Below are 8,014 nucleotides of genomic sequence, written 5' to 3' on the forward strand. Positions count from 1 at the left end.
TGCTAATCCATGAAATTACACTTTACACTTTGTTTAAGTCGTTAGTGGAGCGTGTGTGGTTAACCGGCACACTAACTTGAACTTAGCAAGGTAGGTAAAGGGTGACTTAATGTTTATCATAGTATCGATGGAGCGTGTGTGGTTAACCGACACATCGATTGAGGGGTAATACATTAAGGGTACCAAGTAATTTGCATGGTTACTTCACACCTTGTTTTGTGATCCTCGGCATCCCAGTCACAAAACTTGAAGGGCACACTCGAGATTGAAACATGCCATTGAAGAAAGTTCAATGAATCTCAAAGAATCTAGGAGTTTCTAAACCAATTAAAACCTAATTAAATATTTCGTTTTTCATGGTGGAAATTGGTGAATCGTCATTCACCTACCTTCAAATATCTTATAGCTTAGATTACGGCATCCCTCTTCTAAGTTATAAAATATTGTGTTGGGTCCTAGCCTTAATATTACATTTGAGTGCTTTATTAAGGACTATCTCAAAATCTAATCTAATCTATTCCCTCTTCTTTTCAGATGTCTTCCAATAACAATGCTTCTGGCTCAAACCCTACTAGCTCCTTCTCTCTCATGAATCTTTGTGGGAGAGTCATCTTTGATGGGTCCAACTTTACTGATTGGATCAGAAACATCAGGATGGTCACTCGGTATGAGAACAAAGAATATGTTCTCGACAAGGAGCTGAAGGTACCCGAGCCAACTGCTACTCCTGAAGAGCTTGCTAATTATGAGGTACATAAAAGAGATGCTACAAAAGTGGCATGCATCATGATGGCCACCATGACAGCCGAGCTCCAAAAGTCCTATGAGGACTATTATCCTTTTGAGATGCACCAGGACTTAATGGACCGCTACTATCAAAGTGCTCGTCAAGAGCGATATGAAATAATCTCCTCCATGATAACAACCCGAATGAAGGATGGTGAACCCATCACGGGCCACATGCAGAAAATGCAAAGGTATGTGGACCGTTTACTAAAGCTGAATGTGAACTTCCCCGAGGAGTTAGCAATAGACATTATTTTGCACTCCTTACCATCGTGTTATGATCAATTCCGCATGACATATCACATGAACAAGGAAGAGGTCACCCTCGGCAAACTTCAAGGACTCTTGAAGACCGCTGAAAGTGGTCTAAAGGGTAAGTCGGTTGTTACTACTCCTACTCCTACTCAAACTGCGGCCAATGTCTTGGCAATCGGGCATGGCAAAGGGAAGAAGAGAAAGAACCCTTCTAAGGGTACCAAGGGTAAGACCCTTGAAGGGTCCTCTTCAAGCAAAACCAAGAAAGGTTTTGTCACTCCTTCTGCTAACCCTAATGAGGCTGAATGCTTCTATTATCATGAAAAGTCGCACTGGAAGCGAAACTGCCCAAAGTACCAGCAAGATTTGAAGGATGGGAAAGTAAAACCCAACCATGCAGGTATATACACTATATTGTCTAATAACTCACCTCATTCTAAGTCTTGGGTCCTTGATACAGGTTGTGGTATTCATATATGCTGTGATTTGCAGGGACTAAGAAGAAGTGAGAATGTGGAGCAAGGAAAGATAAACTTGATCATGGGAAACAGGAAAGCTTCACCTGTCACCAAGATAGGAGTTTATTCCTTAGTGCTAAATAGTGGGTTTACATTAGATTTGAATAAATGTTATTATTCGCCAGAAATGGCAAGAAATGTTATTTCCTTTCATGCATTGTATAAACAAGGTTTTACCTTTTATTTTGATAATAATAATGGTATTATTGATGCTTTCTTTAATAATGTTCTTTATTTTAAAGCATTACCTTGTGATGGTGTGTATGAAACTGTATCTGTTGTAGATAATCTAGGAAATAATGTATTGTGTATTGACTCTTCCACTAGCTTAGATAAAGCATCTTTATGGCATTGTCGTCATGGACATGTAAGCAAGAAACGCATAGGCCAACTCCAAAAGGATGGAGTCTTGGAGTCATTTGACCTAAAGTCAGATGATAGTTGTGAATCTTGTTTGCTTGGTAAAATGACAAAGTCACCTTTTACTGGCACTTGTGCTAGGGGTGAAGGTTTGTTGGACCTCATACACACGGATGTGTGTGGACCCTTCAGAACTGCCACAAGAGATGCTAATCGTTTCTATGTGACTTTTACTGATGATTTTAGTAGATATGGATATGTATACTTAATCAAGCATAAGTCAGAAACCTTTGAGAAATTCAAAGAGTTTAAGCAAGAAGTGGAGAATCAGTTGGGCAGGAACATTAAGATGCTTCGATCCGATCGTGGTGGTGAGTATCTTAGTACTGAGTTGCTTGACTATCTTAAGGAATGTGGGATTGTCTCACAATTGACACCTCCTAGGACACCACAGTTGAATGTTGTAGCTGAGAGGCGCAATCGGACCTTGTTGGACATGGTTCGTTCCATGATGAGTCGAGCTTCGCTACCAATCTCATTTTGGGGGTATGCCTTAAAGACTGCCGCCCATATCCTTAATATATTCCCTATAAAGAAGGTTGCCAAAACACCTCACGAGATGTGGACTGGAAAAGTTCCCAATCTAGACCACATCAAGATTTGGGGTTGCGAGGCTTTCGTGAGACGCGAGACTCACGATAAGCTCGAACCCCGAAGCGAAAGGTGTATTTTCATCGGCTATCCACAGAAATCCTTTGGCTACATTTTCTACAGACCTGGTGATAATGTGGTCTTTGTAGCAAGAAGAGGATTCTTTCGAGAGAGAGAGAGAATTCATGAGCCAAGGAGACAGTGGGAGGCAAATTGACCTTGAGGAAATTCAAGAGTCAAGTGGTGAAGGAACTTCAAACCCTAGTACTCAACCTGAGGAGGAAACTCCTGTTGAGCAGACTGAAGAATCTATACCTCTGAGGCGTTCCACCAGAGTTAGGACTGCACATGAGCATTATTATGGTTTCCATATTACTGCAGAAGGTGAGACACTTATCAGTGATAACACACAGGAAAATCTGGATGAGCCTAACAGCTACACAGAAGCCATGGCAGGCCCTGAGGCTGCTAAATGGAAAGAGGCTATGGATAGCGAGATACAGTCCATGTATGACAATCAAGTTTGGAACTTGGTTGACAATGTACCAGATCGTAAGATAGTTGGGTGCAAATGGATCTTCAAGAAGAAGACCGACATGGATGGTAATGTACACACTTATAAGGCATAACTGGTTGCAAAGGGTTATTCTCAAACTCCGGGAGTTGATTATGATGAGACCTTTTCACCAGTGGCCAAGATTAAGTCTATTAGGGTTCTGTTAGCCATTGCTGCATTTCATGACTATGAAATATGGCAAATAGATGTCAAAACCGCTTTCCTTAATGGAAAGTTGACTGAAGATGTTTACATGGTTCAGCCAGAGGGTTTTGTCAGTACATAGTACCCCAATAGAGTGTGTAAGCTCGAGAAATCCATTTATGGATTGAAACAGGCACCTCGCAGATGGAATCTTTGCTTTGATGAGAAAGTCAAAGAATTTAGCTTTTTAAGAAGTGAAGATGAATCTTGTGTCTATATCAAGGCTAGTGGGAGTATAGTAAGCTTCTTGGTACTGTATGTGGATGACATACTACTCATAGGAAATGACATCCCAACCCTGCAGGAAGTAAAGTCCTGGCTTGGGAAGTGTTTCGCTATGAAGGACCTTGGAGAAGCTGCCTATATCCTAGGGATAAGGATTTTGAGAAACATGAGTGAAAGACTAATTGGACTTAGTCAAAGCACCTATGTGGACAAAGTGTTGAAAAGGTTCAACATGCATAATTCCAAGAAAGGAGAGTTACCCATCCAGAGTAACGCCAGATTGAGTAAGACACAAAGCCCTAGTACTGAGGCTGAGATAGCAAAAATGAGTCGAATACCTTATGCTTCAGCTGTAGGATCGATCATGTATGATATGACGTGTACTCGACCTGATGTAGCCTTTGCTTTGAGCATGGTTAGCAGGTATCAAGGGAACCCTGGCAAGGCACACTGGACTGCGGTAAAGAATATCCTCAAGTACCTGCGAAGGACTAAGGACTGGGTCCTTACCCTCGGTGGGAGTGATGACTTGAGAGTTGTAGGGTACAGTGATGCTAGCTTTCAGACTGACAGGGATAATTTCCGCTCTCAGTCGGGCTGGGTCTTTACCCTAAATGGAGGGGCAATTACTTGGAAAAAGTTCCAAGCAGGAGACAGTGGCTGATTCCACTTGTGAATCAGAGTATATAGCAGCAAACGAGGCAGCAAAGGAGGCTATATGGCTAAAGAACTTCATCGGAGACCTTGGAGTTGTACCAGTTATAAAGGAGCCAATGGAGATTTTATGTGACAGCAATAGTGCGGTTGCCTTAGCCAAGGAACCAATAGATCATGGGAGATCCAGACACATTGACAGAAAATATCACTTCATCAGACATCGAATAGAAGAAGGAATCCTCGTGGCAAAGAGGGTATCATCGGATGAGAATCCAGCAGATCCCCTCACGAAGGGACTGACTCGGGTTAAGCATCTCCAGCATGCTCGGAGCATAGGGCTGAAGGATGATATTAGTTTTAGTAGTTAGATAGTCTTGAAATTTGTAAAATGTAATTGACATTTGATGATGAATAAAAGCTATTATTTATGAGTAAAGTGTTGCTATCTCTTGTCAATCGTTTACTATTATTTTTTTTTGCATGTTTTGACTTCCAGAATAATTATGTTATGGTTTATATCATATTATTCAAACTCTCCACAGTCGGTCATATGTTGGAAGTAGATATGAATCAAGACTGTCATGGGTTGGCTTGTAGAGGTCTAAGATGTTAGACAAAGCAGGGCTACAACACTCATGAGTGCTCATAAGTTCTGAGTATTGGAGTCAACCCACGCTCACTGGCATCACTTCATGGAATTTATCTCGAGTGATCGTGAGACGGTAATATCATATAAGTCTTCAAACCTAGACATATGATTTGTTACCTATGAGTTGGTTATGCATTGATTGTACGAAAACGCTTTGGTAACTCGATGTTATAAAACGTACCTTTGTGTGTAATTCAACAAGTAGTAGAGTAAACATATGAGTCGAAGTTTATCTATTCCTTCTTGGATTAGAAGCGATAGCTGGGCCCCTCGATGATTTTGTTTTGACCTATGTACCGGGCCCGGTCAGAACTAAATTGATGTGTTCAGTTAAGTTCTATGTCAAACAAATCGGAAATCGGGAAACAAATGCTGGACAATAAGCAAGACCTTGTTCCATGTATTTGTCCGGCTGATATCTAGAACAGAGGATTGTATGATCACTTATCTAAAATGGCGCTTCATAGTTCAACAGAGTTTAAAGAGCTACAATTGCTGATCGGTTCCTGAAGTCATACTTGCAACTATAGTTATTAGACTTATCCAAGTGGGAGACTGTTGGATACAGTGTCTAAGTCCATAACTATATGTGGTATATACTTGACCCGACCCGGCATGGTCCATTTGGGTTGCACTTCACCCGAACAATTTATGGATAATCTTTTGAGAATAGTATAAGTTATGATTTATTAATATATTATAAGTTCTAATATATTAATATAAAATCATATTATTCAATTAGTATTGATCTATAATTAATCTAGGATTAATTTAGAGATTAAAAGTATGACTAATTAAATATGGGCTCTTGTATTTATATAGTGTGGGCTAATGCTTATTTGGAATGGGCTAGGCTTGCATGGAAAGTCCATGGATACTCCATGGAGCTTTAACCCATGTATCTCATGGAAATGAAAAGACATGGGTATTAGGGTTTACATGGATGTAACCCTAATCCACCACACTATATAAATGAGGCTTTGGTTCTTGAAATCACACTAGTTGTGGTGAGTAAAGTAAGAGGGCCGATTTCAAGAAAGGTGATTACTATTCTCTCAAAATTCCAAGTTTGTGGTGATTTGTGATTTCCATTTGAGGCATCCACACTATTGGTGCTAGGCTCTAAAACTCCAAGCAATCAACTACAACTACAAGGTAAGTAATTCTACTAGCTTTATGTGATTCAAGTTCCCCATGTCATGCTAGATATGATAAGAACCTTGGAAAAATAATTATTTGCATGTATCTTAGTCAAACATAGATCCAAGGTTTCTAGGGTTGCATGTACACCATAGGAGTGTTAGAATGCTCAAAACCCATCAATGACGCCTTGGCAATCTGAGCTGCACCTGGCACTAGGTCAGTCCTGAACTCAACCTGCCTCTCGGGAGGCACACTGGGTAACTCCTCTGGAAACATATAAGCAAACTCCCTGACAACTAGCACATCTAAAACCGAGATGTGCCCCCAACCCGAGTATCAACCACATAGGGAAGATAACCCATACAACAATGTTGAATATACTGTCGAGCCCTGGCCGCCGAACAAAACCCTGATCATCTCCATATATGACCATTCCTCCCCCACTTGGAGTTCAAACTACTACTCGCTGACCCTCACAGTTAATCATAACACAAAAGTTGCTCAGCCAATCCATCCCCACTATAAAACATACATCCCCTATGGGGATGGGAATTTAATAAATAGAATAAGGAACCCCAGAAATCTCCAAGAAACAACCATGATACAATCTGGATGCAAGAATCCCATGTTCCTTGGCGATAGAAAACCTGTAACGCTCGTAGATCCGGGCTAGTCAATTTAGAGATAATAGGGGTCGAAAACGACTTTTCAACAAAAGATTATTTAGAATAAATAATCTTAACCAAGTGGTAGTATATGTTACAAGGGTTCCGTACATATAAAGAACGCCGAAATCCGAGTTATAACGAAGAAGTTATGACCCGTCGAAGTTTCGCGACGGAACCGACACAACACCGGGAAGCGTAAATAGTGAATTTACTATAGAGCGACTTTTATCCTTAGCGATCTAAACGAAAGTCGTAGAAAATGTTAAACCGAGAGCGTCCATAAAAAGAACGCTCAAATCTGACTTTGTATGAGGAAGTTATGATTTTTCGAAGTTTTGGCTTAGTAGTGTACAACCCCAAGTTCGAATATTAGATCGAACGGTTTTTAGCCGACACAACCTAAACAAGAATCGAAGATCTCGTTAATATTAGCGTAACGATAAAAAGACAGATGAAAACGAACGTCAGATGAAGGAGTTATGAATTTTTAACGGACCAATCCTGTCCCGGCCTGTTAAAAATATAACTTTTAAAATAAAGTCAAAATTAGCCAACGGAGTCTAAACGAAAGTTGTAGAATACATTTCCGCCTATGCGTGGATATAAAGAACGTCGATAACGGAGCTCGTATGCGAAAGATACAAATTTTAGAAGTTGAATGTGCAATTTGCGAAGCTGATGCATGAAGTGCTGATGTGGCGCACTCCCAACCGTTGATTGCTGATCACGAATGACCTTCGGATTCAGATACCTGGCCTCGCTACGCCCCGCGTCCGAGGTACGCCCTGCGTATAAGTTGACTACGCGCCGCGTATGAAATCTTTCCTCGGTCCAGCAAGCTCCACGTAACACCACCGAAGTCTCGCCACGTAGCAGCCTTATCCGAAACTACGCCCAACATAGCCTTTCTGAACGCCCAACATTCCGAGGTCTGAGGGCCTATAAAAGGCAGCGAAGGCTGCCGAGTTCCATGCATCATTTCCTCTTCTCTCTCTAACTTCTTTCTCTCTCTAAGGTCCCTAACCCCCCCTAAGCCTAGGTAAACCCCCTAGCACCCGAAGGAAGCCCCGAGGCTCCGGGAGTCCCGAGAAAAAGGGTCTTTCGGTTCGGAAACGCTGCTCCAAGCAAAGCCCGGTTTTCTATAAAACCCGTTGTAAGTGAGCTACGCCTACGCTATTTTTAATATAGCTTCTAATTAATTATAGTAATATTATGAGGACCTTAAAATAATTATTTGGGCTATTATTATGAGTTATATAGAGTGTTGTCTAATGCTTTTATAATAATAATAATAGCTAGACTATTAATTAGTCGCGGTTAACGTTAGACTAAACCCTAGTGG

This window comes from Lactuca virosa, chromosome 6 (assembly GCF_052849685.1).
Source record: "Lactuca virosa cultivar CGN04683 chromosome 6, Lactuca_virosa_CGN04683_v6, whole genome shotgun sequence".
Classification (NCBI taxonomy): Eukaryota; Viridiplantae; Streptophyta; class Magnoliopsida; order Asterales; family Asteraceae; genus Lactuca; species Lactuca virosa.